At 35.4% G+C, this 12,539-nt stretch overlaps 1 long non-coding RNA gene across 2 annotated transcripts in view; it reads right to left on the bottom strand.

Moving 5' to 3' along the window:
- The window catches only part of LOC123608757, a 413,910-nt gene that overhangs the window by 90,930 nt on the left and 310,441 nt on the right, over window positions 1-12,539 (bottom strand). For both annotated transcript variants that reach the window (XR_006717424.1, XR_006717423.1), the window contains one exon: window positions 6,364-6,470. This is a non-coding gene — a long non-coding RNA (uncharacterized LOC123608757). The remainder of the gene's footprint in view (window positions 1-6,363; window positions 6,471-12,539) is intronic.

Raw genomic sequence — 12,539 nt, 5'->3', positions numbered from 1 at the left:
CCCACGTCAGAAATTTGAGAGCCATACTGATATTTTTCCCTTCAATAAGTTACTTGTACTAACAATTATATTTCCATAACATTGACCAAAGCTGAATCTTCCCTTCAGTCTTTGATCATACTACCTTAACTCAGAGCCTCACTGGCTCAGGCCTGAACTCCCAACTAGTCTCCTTTACCATAGCTTTCCTACTCATTCCTCACTCCACATTCTACTCTCTGTTCTTTCCCATTCTCATCAAAATGACCTTCCTAAATGGTCGGGTTGTGCTACTCCCCAACTTGAAACTTTCAATCTCATGTCAGACTCACCTCGGCCATCCTCCTATATGCCTGTCTCTCTGCACTCATCCTCAATCAAAGCCCACTCTCATTCCCCATGCCTTCTGTGTGTCAGCCATTTTTTTCTTCATCTTTGCCCGTTGTTCTTTATACCATTCTTCTAGTCTGCAATGCCATTCTCTTTCCCACTCAGTCTAAATATTCCTTTAATGCTTGAAAATGAACTAATGTAAGTTTTATAAAGACCTATTAGATAAGGATTGTCTCAGTTACTGAGACAAGTATGTTAAAATCTCTTTAGATTGTGGCTTTGTTGATCTTCCATGCAGTTCTATCCACTTATGCTTTATATATTTTTATATAATATTATTATGTATACATAATTTCTATATATATAAGCATATGTATATGTTCCATTTAACTTTATATTACTTTAAAGTCTATTTTGTATAATAATGGTACAGTTACAGCAGGTTTCTTCTGGTTAACATTTGGGATAATTTTTCCATCCATTTACTTTGATCTTTGCTGTGTCTTTATGTTTTAAGTATGAATCTTTAGGTTGCATACAACTGGGATTTAAAAAATCCAGTCTGACCATTTCTGTCTTTTAATTGCAGAGTTCACTCTGTTTTCATTAATTGGGATTACTGGCCTATTTGAATTTATTTCACTTAATTCATGCACTTGAGACTGACCTATTTGATTTTCTTTTCTGTTTCTCTGTGTCCTTAATTCCTACCAGAATGATTTCCTAAGCAACTATAATATTACAAGCATTATTCTGGGCATTGGAGATCAGAGCTAAAGGGGATAGACAAAATCCTTTCTCTCAAGGAAATTACATTCTAGTGGGATAATACAGACAATGGATAAGTAAATAATTGAATAGTAATTTAAATAGATGTTAATGAAGATACAAAAAAATCATGTTCTATTCTTATTGTCCTTAATCTTTTCGGAAAATCAGTTTTTCTACCCAGGCTACAAAAGTAGCTTTGTGGGTCTCTCCTTCTATTTCTCCTCTTCTGATACATCTGCTTCACTAATATTCTTATAATTCAAATATTACAAGCTTAAAACCTTCAGTGTCTCCCTGTTGACTACTTCACTGAGCAAAAATACCTTAGCCTGACATTCAAAGTCCTCTACAAAATGACTTAGCCTATGTTTTCCAGCTCTTTCTTCTATATATCCTTATATCCACTATTCTACTCTCCAGCCAAATGAACTAGTTAATTCCTATTACCAAACACATCTAGTTATTTTTTGTCTTGCCTCTTACTCCTCTTTCTCATCCTTTCCATTGGATTAACTCTCCTTTCCACTATCTTTCAAAGCATAATTTGAAATATTACTGACCCCCAAAACACCCTTCATGATTCCATGATTCCATATATTTGTGAGTTCTCTCTCTTCTGAATTCCATAGCACTTACTATTTTTCGCCTTTTTATAAGGTACCATCCTATTTTTTTCCACTTATTGTAGTGTAAACTTCTTAATGGCAGGACTTTTTCTTACTCATTTTGACTTTTAAACAGTACTCAGTACAATGTCCTGAAAATAACACATGAGCAGTAAATATTCTTTTTTTTTTCTTTCAGGTTTTAATTTAAATTCTAGTTAGTTAACATATGGTGTAATATTAGTTTCAGAAGTAGAATTTAGTGATTCATTGCTTACATACAACAACCAATGTTCATCACAAATGCCCTCCTTGATGCCCATAACCTATTTTTTTTTTCAACGTTTATTTATTTTTGGGACAGAGAGAGACAGAGCATGAACGGGGGAGGGCAGAGAGAGAGGGAGACACAGAATCTGAAACAGGCTCCAGGCTCTGAGCCATCAGCCCAGAGCCTTATGCGGGGCTCGAACTCACGGACCGCGAGATCGTGACCTGGCTGAAGTCGGACGCTTAACTGATTGCACCACCCAGGCGCCCCGATGCCCATCACCTATTTAACCAATTGCACTACTATGTATTTACCCAAAGAATACAAAAATACTGATTCAAAGAGGCACATGAACCCCAATGTTTATAGCAGCATTATTAACAATAGCAATATTATGGAAAGAGCCCAAATGTCCACTGACTGATAAATGGATAAAGAAGTTGTGGTATACATATACGATGGAATATTACTCAGCCATAAAATAGCAGTAAATAACTCTTGAATTAAATTAACAAATATGTCTAAGCCTGGCCACTACCTTATACTATCCATCTTTATCCTATCAGGTAAAAATGCCAATAAATGGCCAAAATATAAAAAATTATGTTGCCTCATCCTGGAGAAAAATTTTTTTTGAAAAGTAAAACACCTCAAATGATTCAAAAGCTCTGGTTAAATTGTAAAAACTAAGTAGGCAATAGAAATATAGTGAAATATATCCATATTTACTTATAGTTCAAGTAATGAGCAAAAGTACATCTTGCTTGCTGGGAGTGGGGGAGGTAGGAAGAAGAGAAGAAGAAAAGACTGGGGAGTAATTACTTCATATATGACATATTAAAAGTTCCTTGAAAATGTGGACACATTATTAATACATTCATGCAACATTTTTCAAGAAAACATGTATGGAGTACCTACTACATGCAAAGCAAACACTGTGCTAAGCTCAGGGAGTACAAAGATGAATAAGGTTTAATATTTGCCTTTAAGTAGCTGGAGCTTAGTGAAAAAAAAAAAGATAAACAGAGGAAAAGGTAGTATCACAACAGAAGGATCTACAAAGTAAAACTGGAGAACTCAGGCAGGAGGCTGTGTAAAGGTTTCAGGTGAATTAGCTATTCTACTGAGAAAACAGCATGACAGCTGGAAAAGGCAGGCCTTTATGCTTTCATAATATTTATGCCCTCTCCTAACTTGCAGGTATTACAGTGATAAACTGATAATATTTTAAATAGCATTAATGTCACACTATAGAGGTATCACTATCTTTTGCATGTAAGATACCTTACAAACTTATGATTAAGCATGACGGTGGATGCATGCATTTATTTATTCCTTATCCTTACAAAACCACACTAAACTGAATGTGAGAGAATTTTAAAACTTATAAATCTAAAGATGAAAAATAGGAGAGAACATACCAGATAAGCAATATCAAAAACATTTCTGAAATGTTGGAAGACAGATGGATGAACAGTGACTGTTACCAAACCAGATAAAGCTGAAACCTCATTTTAAATTGAAGCCAGTAAGAAACTGGCAATTCTACCAAAAAGCCCAGAAACTCTCAAGACACTAGGTGTCTCTGAAGGTATACATATGTATATATGGTATATATACTCTGAAGGTATGTGTATGTGTGAGTATGTATGTGTATGTGTGTGTGTGTGTGTATACATTTATATATGCACCATATACATTATATGCATACATATAATGGGGAAAGAGTGTATGAATGAAACAAGAGGACTACTTGAAAGACGACTACTACCTAAGACATAAGTAGATGCTGGATCCCTTTCCTTACCCCAACAGATGATCAGAGGTTTATACTGTAGAGATTTGTATAGTGAATGACATGGTAAGATGTTTTATTGAGTAACAGGGGATGAAGTGCAAAACCTTGTACTGAACAAGGAGAACTGCAAGTCATTTTCTGGCTGTGTCCAGAACATGGACCACTAGGCGTTCACTCTCCAAGCATAAAATTGGAGAAGTCCTCTCTAGACAAATTATAAGGTCCAGAGAAAACACATAAACCCACGAGATGTGGGGGCTCCAAATTAAAAAGCTATGTTACCACCTTATTACATGGTAGTAAACCTTACCAATTAATGCATTTCCATTATAAATAGGCTTTCCAAATAAGTATGAGGTCCTTACTCTCAAATATAGAGACACAGCCAAGGATCACCAAACACATGGAGAAATCTTCTAGCATGAAAGAGAAAAAAAAAAAACAGATTATGGAATATGAATGGGGTCAGGTTTCTGGACAGAAATATGAAAACTAAAAGATAATTAAGGAAAGTTTACAAGGTTTTGATGCATCTCATGTATTAACATGGAAAGGGATGATAGTTGAAGAATAAACACACAGATTATTAAAGGGAAAAGATATGGAAATATGAAAATTCAAAGAAGTGATTCAGTGTGTTCACTGGCTGATCCAAAAGCAAATTTCATCACTTTTCAGTGTTGAAGGCATGGTTGCAGGAAACTCTGAAGGAAATATTTAAAATCAATTCTATTGACAAAGTTTTGCTAATTGATTTATTTGAAAAGCTCTTGAAATATACTGACATACTTCTTCATTGACAGCTAGATTATGTAGAAAGAATTGTTGCTTGTTGGAGGTGTCATTCGTACCTGATTCTCATTATGGAAATCAATGTCACAGATGTGCCTCTCTCTTTAACATTGTGGAGCAAAATAAGAAAATGAACTGTTATGTTTAACCTTTCTCCTAAAATAAAAAACTGGCTAGAAATTAAAATTCTAGCTGTAATTTTCAGGTCCCCTGAGTTTCCCCAAAAGTCTTACAATAAAACTTTAACTTGGGCTAGTTTTTAGTGGCTACCTATTCCCTGCAACAATCCCTAACTGGGTATGTGTAACAAAGCATAAGCAATATAAATAGAACAAGATTTCATGGGAAACTTCCCTACTTAGCTATTTACTGATTGTTCTTTAATTAAAAGCACTTGATTACATTTTCATTCCTACAGGAAGAGTCTGCAAGTATAAAAAGAAACACTTTCTCCTTCACCTCAATCTAGACTCAACTCAAATCTTCCCAAAACACTTCAAACATACTAGCTCATAAATTCAGACTTCATCAGGAAGCCCGGCTGCCACGGGAAATTGGCCTTCTGCTTTGGGTAAATCAAAAGGAGAAAGACAGAAAGTTACATTGTGGGTCAGGAATGCATAAGAGGCTCAGTATCCAACTAAGAAGTGAAATAGATTTATTTAGTGAAAATAAAAAGCAACCTTTTATTTCCAAAACCAACCTCTTTAACTTTACATAGAGTTAGCCAAATTATGCTATTTTCCAAAATTAAATAAATTTGACTAGGTTATTATTCAGCCCCTTTCCAGTTTCCAACAAACGAAGCAAATGTTCATCACAATGCAATGAAAACTCAGTAACGGGCTCAAAATTCACAAACTTTTGTCCAAAATAATCATCTGAATCCCTAGAAATAAGAAACACAAAACCTAAATCTTCTCCTCCTTCTTCTCTATCTACTCAAAATAACCCATCCCAAAGCAAAAACAACCATTTGCACAATGCTCAATGGTACAAATATATACAACAATCCCCAAATTAATTTCCAGAAGCACCAAAAGTTCCAAATTATGGATGGAAACACTAAATTAACTAGAAAATGTTTCAAAGTTCTGGGTTTCTTTTGAGAGGATAGTACCCTGTCTCAAGAGCAGAGAGAGGGAATCTTAATATGTAACCTTCTTAAAAACTGGACGAAGGGGATGCTAGTATGCAATGGGAAAGTTTCCTATATGAATAAATTATATGGTCTATAATTTGCTAATATTCAAACTATTTAATAATGTACTGAATTTTTTCTTTTTTAATTTTATTTATTTATTTATTTATTTATTTATTTATTTCTCACTGAGGTAAACCTCTTGGGTTTAACTCAGAGTCATGTCCATCAAAGCCTTTCTGAGGCAAAGAATGAGCCTGTACACATAAGACAATTCCCCAAGGAAGATATTTTCTAATCTTTTTTTAAAAAAAATTTTAATGTTTATTTATTTTTGAGAGAGAGAGTGAGACAAAGAGTGAGTGGGGGAGGGGCAGAGAGAGAAGGAGACACAGAATCTGAACCGGGCTTCAGGCTCTGAGCTGTCAGCACAGAGCCTGACATGGGGTTCAAACTCAGGAATGGCAAGATCATGACCTGAGCTGAAGTCAGACGCTTAACCGACTGAGCCACCCAGGCGCCCCAGATATTTTCTAATCTTAACCAAACATTGCCCTTCCCTCCTGAGTCTAAAACTACAGGGTAATTAATTCCAATACAAGAACCATTATAAAATCATTTTAGAAGACCCTCGACAAGGGTAAAATTGGCCTCATTATCTCAGTGTACTCACACATTTTGTGCACAGGCTCAGGACATAAGGAGTCAAAACCACCTCTGATGCTTCTTGACAGATTGGAGATGAACCGGATTCCACAAGGGTGCACACGCCAAGGACATCTAGAAGCCAAATGACAAAAAATTAAAATTTACAGATTCTGTCTGTGCAGACACAGGAGCAACTCTGATATTTTTAAACTCTGAGTGTACCATCAAGAGAATCAAGTCCATTTTTTGTTATGCTTTGTTATTTCAAGACTTCATCAAAAATAGCCCCATGCCCTGACACCAGATCTTCTATGTCAGAAACTTACTCCTCTGTAATTTATGTTAGCCTCAGTTTTCATTTCAAGAAGGATAGAATTTCAGATAAGATGTTGGCTTTTCATGAAGATTTATTCAAACATTTCATGAATTTTATAATTAAAACTTTAATTCACTTGCAGAAAGAACATCTTAAAATTTCTAATAGAGTAGTTAAGAAGACAAGCTTTGAGAAACTGGTATGAGTTGGAATAGTTTCTTGCAGATAAAAATGGAATAATAATAGCACCTACTTCATGATGGAGATGCTAGGATTAAAATTAAGCATAGCATTTGACATATGATATTTTAAAAATATTTTAAAATTTGTTATTTTAATTATTAGTTCCCATTCACTCAAAATTCACATACACTTAAGAACCACCTTTCTTACTCCCTTTGCAGGTAATTACTCCTTTTTAATTAATGAAGGCAATTACTTTAGAATATTTTCCCATAGTCAAAGGAGAAAAGCAGAAAGCTTTAATGAAAACAAAACAAAACAAAAACAAAGAACTTTCAGTGAGCTAAGGGACTACCTTAAACCTGAAAATAAAGATTAAAAAAATTAGTAGCAGGGTCCTCAGAAATAAAATGCAACAACTGTACAGCACTTTGTAACATCTAGTAAAAGCATGAGACTAAGTGCTAGGAGCTGCACTATGTCCTGTCAGTTCCCTCTACTTCATGCAGTGTCACTAGACATGTACAGCAGACTCCTTAGTTCTTTATTTTCCTGAGTTTCTCCGAAATCAGAATCAAACAAAATGCTTCTAAGTGAGTAGTTTATTTGAATGCAGTCCCAGAAAGTATGATCAAGGGATAAGTGAAACCAGAAGGAGAACAAATAAATACAAGGATGTATAATCAAGTCAGTGTAAGCCACTGGTTGCTTCACCTAGTAAGACCTTCTAAGAAGCCTTATGGAACTGACTTTAGAACCTTGTCCCCAAAGGAAGAAAAGGGGAAACATTAATCCACAGGCTCCCATTCCACAAAGGCCAAAGGGCACTCTGAATGTTGCCACCTACACTGCAACTCCAAGTTTCTCATATATGATTGCCAAACAGGTTTCTACAGGTGGTCTCATGCCATGTGTGAGTGAGACATTATTATGAGACATTATTAATTTGCATCTACATAAAATAAGCCAAAGCCTGACTGCAACTGACAGTAACAGCCACAGTTGAAATAAGTGTTGACAATTTAAAATAATGTACTAGAGTTGAGCATACAAAAATCAATCAAGGGCGCCTGAATGGCTCAGTTGGTTAAGCATCCCACTCTTGATTTTGGCTCAGTTCATGACCTTACAGTTTGTGAATTCAAGCCCCATGTCAGGCTCTGCACTGACAGTGTGGAACCTGCTTAGGATTCTCTCTTTCCCTCTCTCCGTACCCCTCCCCTGCTCTCTCTCTCTCTCTCTCTCCCTCTCTCTCAAAATAAATAAACATTAAAAAATTAAAACAAAAATCAATCAGTGTAATACATTACATTAATTAGAATGTAGCAGGGGAAAAAAACAGGTCCTGGTTCAAGACAGCAACATAGGGAGACTCTGAACTCACCTCTTCCACAGAACACACCAAATTATACCTATTAATAGAACAATTCCTCTTGAAGAAGAACTGAGGGCTGACTGAACAGCTACTAAACAACCAAAGACAGAGAAAATGGCAAGAGAACAGGAAGACAGACCGAGACAAAGGGAACCCCCATCCCTGAGCTCCTAATAGCAATGGGGAAGGATTAGTACTGAGGATACTGTGCCTCTATCGTTAGGCACAGGAAAAAAGCCGTGGTTGAAAAGAGCAGCTAGCACTTAAAAGGGACAACACAACTCTGCCAAGTGGCAGAGGAGATGCAAGAAAGCTCTTCAGATCAGAGGGACTGGAGAACATGTGGTTTATGCTCCCACCTCACTTTAAAAGCCTTGACCACAGCAGGGTCTGGACACTGTCAGGCAGTCCAGTCCTCTCAGTGAGTTTGCCACTTCAGAGAGCCCAGGGTCCATAAGCACACACCATCTGCCCTGTGTGCTGGGACACAGAAAACAACCTACAGTTTTATAGGATTGGAGGGCGCTGTTGTTTTACTTTTTAAAATTTATCTTGCCTTTTTTTTTCTCTCTCTCTTTGGTTTTATCCTTTTCTTATTCTTTTTTGTTTATTTCTTCTTAATTTTTTTCTTTTTTTATCCTTTTTTAAAAATGTTTTTCTCCCTTATTATTCTACTTTTTTTACTATTATTATTTTTTAATTATTCCTTCTGTAAAAAGCCATGGTTTAAAAGAGTAGCTAGCACATATATACACAGCTCCAACCAGCCAGCAAAAGTCACCAAGTGGGAATACACAAGACCACTCCTTCAACTTTATAAGTAGCCATTTTGCCTAATCCATAGAAAGAAACAGAAAATCAAGCAAAATGGAGAAAGGATATGCTCACAAAGAAAGAACAAGAAAAACATTCAGAAAAAGAACAAAATGAAACAAAGTTAAGCAATACATCTGCTAAAGAATTTAAAGTAATAATTGTAAAGATACTCATTGGGCTGGAGAAAAGAATGGAAGAACTCAGTAAGACCATCAATAAAGAGAAAAAATATTTTTTTCCTAAAGTTTATTTTATTTATTTTGAGAGACAGAGAGAGAGTGCCAGCAGGAGAGGGGCAGAAAGAGAGAGAGAAAGAATCCCAAGCAGGCTCTGCACTGTCAGCATGAAGCCCAATGCGGGGCTCAATCTCACAAACCATGAGATCATGACCTGAGCCGAAAGTAAGAGTTGGATGCCTAACTAACTGAGCCACTAGGATCCCCAAGATAGAAAATATTTTAAAAAGAATCAGAGTTGAAAAATACAATAACTAGAGTAAAAAACACACTAAAGTGAATCAACAGTAGAATGGCAGATGCAGAAGAACATATCAATGATCAGAAAGACTGGGTAATGATAAGTACACAAGTTGAATGGCAAAAAGAAAAGAATTTTTTAAAATGAGGATAGATTAAGAGATCTCTTAGCAACATCAGGTGAATAAAAATCTGCATTATAGGAATCCCAGAAGAAGAGAGAGAGAAAAATGTAGAAAACTTATTTGAAGAAATAATAACTGAAAACTTCCTAACCTAGAGTGGAAAAGGAATAGTAGCACGATGTATTCAAAGTGCTAAAAGGAAAACAAAACAAAACAAAACAAAACTACAACTATGAATACTCTGCACAGCAAGGTTATCATTCATATTTGAAGGAGAGATAGTTTCCCAGGTAAACACAAGATAAATGAGTTTATCATCACCAAACCAGACTTACAAGAAATGTTAAAGGGACTTCTTTAAGTGGAAAAGAAATGGCCATAACTGGACATAAGAAAAATATGAATAAAAAGGTGTAAAATATGAGTACATATACATAAAATGTGGAGAAACGAGTATTAAAAGAAAAGAAAAAAGACTTTTTTTCTTTTTCTGTTTTTTTTGCTTTTGTTTGTTTTTTGTTTTTAGAATGTGTTTGAACTTAAATGACCATTGAATTTATATGAAGTGCTATTTATTTAGGATATTATATATGAATCTCATGGTAACCACAAACCCAAAACCTTTGATAGATATACAAAAAATAAAGAGAAAGAAATCCAAACAAAACACTACAGATACTCATTGATCACAGAGAGCGTAAGAGAAGAAGAAAGGAACAGAAAAGATCTATAAAAAGATCCTTTTTGTAGAAAAACAAATGTTTAAAGTGATGATAAGTATACACATAATTATGTTAAATGTAAATAACCTAAACTTCCCAATCAAAAGACACAGAGTGGAAGAATGGGGACAAAGGAGAAAAGACCCATCTATATACTGACTCACCTCAAACTTGAAAAACCCACAGTTAATCATCCTGAATGGTGCAAAACTGACAGTTTTCAAGAACAAGACAAGAATGTCCATTCTTACCACTTTTATTCAACATAGTACTAAAAGTCTTAATCACAGCAATCAGAAAAGAAAAAGAAATCAGAGGCATCAATATTGGTAAAGAAGTTAAACTTTCACTATTTGCAGATGACATAATACTATACATAGAAAATCCTAAAGATTCCACCAAGAAACTACTAGAAGTAACAAATGAATTTAGTAAAGTGGCAGGATACAACTAGCACTTAAAAGGGACAACACAACTCTGCAATACCCAGATATTGGTAGCATTTTTATACACTAGCAACAAAATTGCAGAAAGAGACATTAAATAATCCATTTACAACTACACCAAAAACAAGAAAATACTTAGGAATAAACTTAACCAAGGAGGTAAAAGATCTGTATTCTGAAAACTATAAAAAATTGATGAAAGAAATTGAAGATGACACAAACAAATGGAAAGATATTCCATGCTCATTAATTGGAACAATTAATATTGTCAAAATTTCCATGTTACCCAAAGCAATCAACAGATTCCATGCAATCACTGTCAAAATACCAACAGACTTTTTCACAAAACTAGAATAATACTAAAATTGTATGGCACCACAAAAGACCCCAGATAGCCAAAACAATCCTGAGAAAGAATAAAGCAGCAGGTATCACAATCCCAGATGTCAAAATATACTAAAAAGCCATAGTAATCAAAACAGTATGGTACTGACACAAAAATAAACATACAGATCAACAGAACAGAATAGAGACCCCAGAAATAAACCTCTATGGCAAAGCAGGCAAGAATATACAATGCAGAAAAGAAAGTTTTTTCAACAAATAGTGGTAGAAAAATTGGGCAGCTACATATATAAGAATTAAACTGGAGGGGAGCCCGGGTGGCTTAGTCGGTTGAGCGTCCGGCTTCAGCTCAGGTCATGATCTCGTGGTTGATGAGTTCAAGCCCCACGTCGGGCACTCTGCTGACAGCTCAGAGCCTAGAGCCTGTCTCGGATTCTGTGTCTCCCTCTCTCTCCACCCCTCCCCACTAATGCTCTGTCTCTCTCTGTCTCAGACATAAACAGTAAAAAAATGTTTTTAAAAACTTAAAATGGATTAGAGACCTAAAAGTAAGACCTGAAAGCATAAAAATCCAAGAAGAGAGCACAGTCAGTAATTTCTCTGATATCGGCATTAGCAACATTTTCCTAGATATGTTTCCTAAGGCATGGGAAACAAAAGCAAAAATAAAGTTGGAACTACACCAAAATAAAAAGCTTTTACACAGCAAAGGAAACTATCAACAAATCAAATAGTCAACCTACTGAATGGAATAAGATATTTGCAAATGATATATCTAATAAATTATATATATATTATATATAATTTATATATATATATATTATATATATAATATATGATATATATCCAATATATAATTATATATCCAAAATAAAGAATTTATACAACTTGACACCAAAAAAAACCAAAAAGTCCAATCAAAAAATGAGCAGAGGTCCTGAATAGACATTTTTAAAGAAGATATTCAGATAGCTAACAGATACATGAAAAGATGCTCAACATCACTAATCATCAGTGAAATGCAAATCAAAACCACAATGAGTTATCACCTCATTAGTTATCACCTGGATTAGAATGGCTATAATCCAGAAGACAAGAAATAACCAATGTTGGCAAGGATGTAGAGAAAAAGAAACCCTTATACACTGTTAATGGGAATGTAAATTAGTATAGCCACTGTGGTAAACAGTATGGGGGTTCCTCAAAAACTTAAAAAAGAAGGGCACCTGGGTGGTTCAGTTGGCTGAGTGTCCCACTCTTGATTTTGGCTCAGGTCATGTTCCCAGGGCAATGGGATTGAGTCCTGCATCGGGCTTTGTGCTGAGCACGGAGCCTGCTTAAGATTCCCTCTTCCCCCTTCCTAGTGTGCTCTCTCTCTCTCTCTCTAAAACACACAC

The sequence above is a fragment of the Leopardus geoffroyi genome, chromosome B2, assembly GCF_018350155.1.
Source record: "Leopardus geoffroyi isolate Oge1 chromosome B2, O.geoffroyi_Oge1_pat1.0, whole genome shotgun sequence".
Classification (NCBI taxonomy): Eukaryota; Metazoa; Chordata; class Mammalia; order Carnivora; family Felidae; genus Leopardus; species Leopardus geoffroyi.
This window is presented reverse-complemented; position numbering and strand designations above follow the sequence as displayed.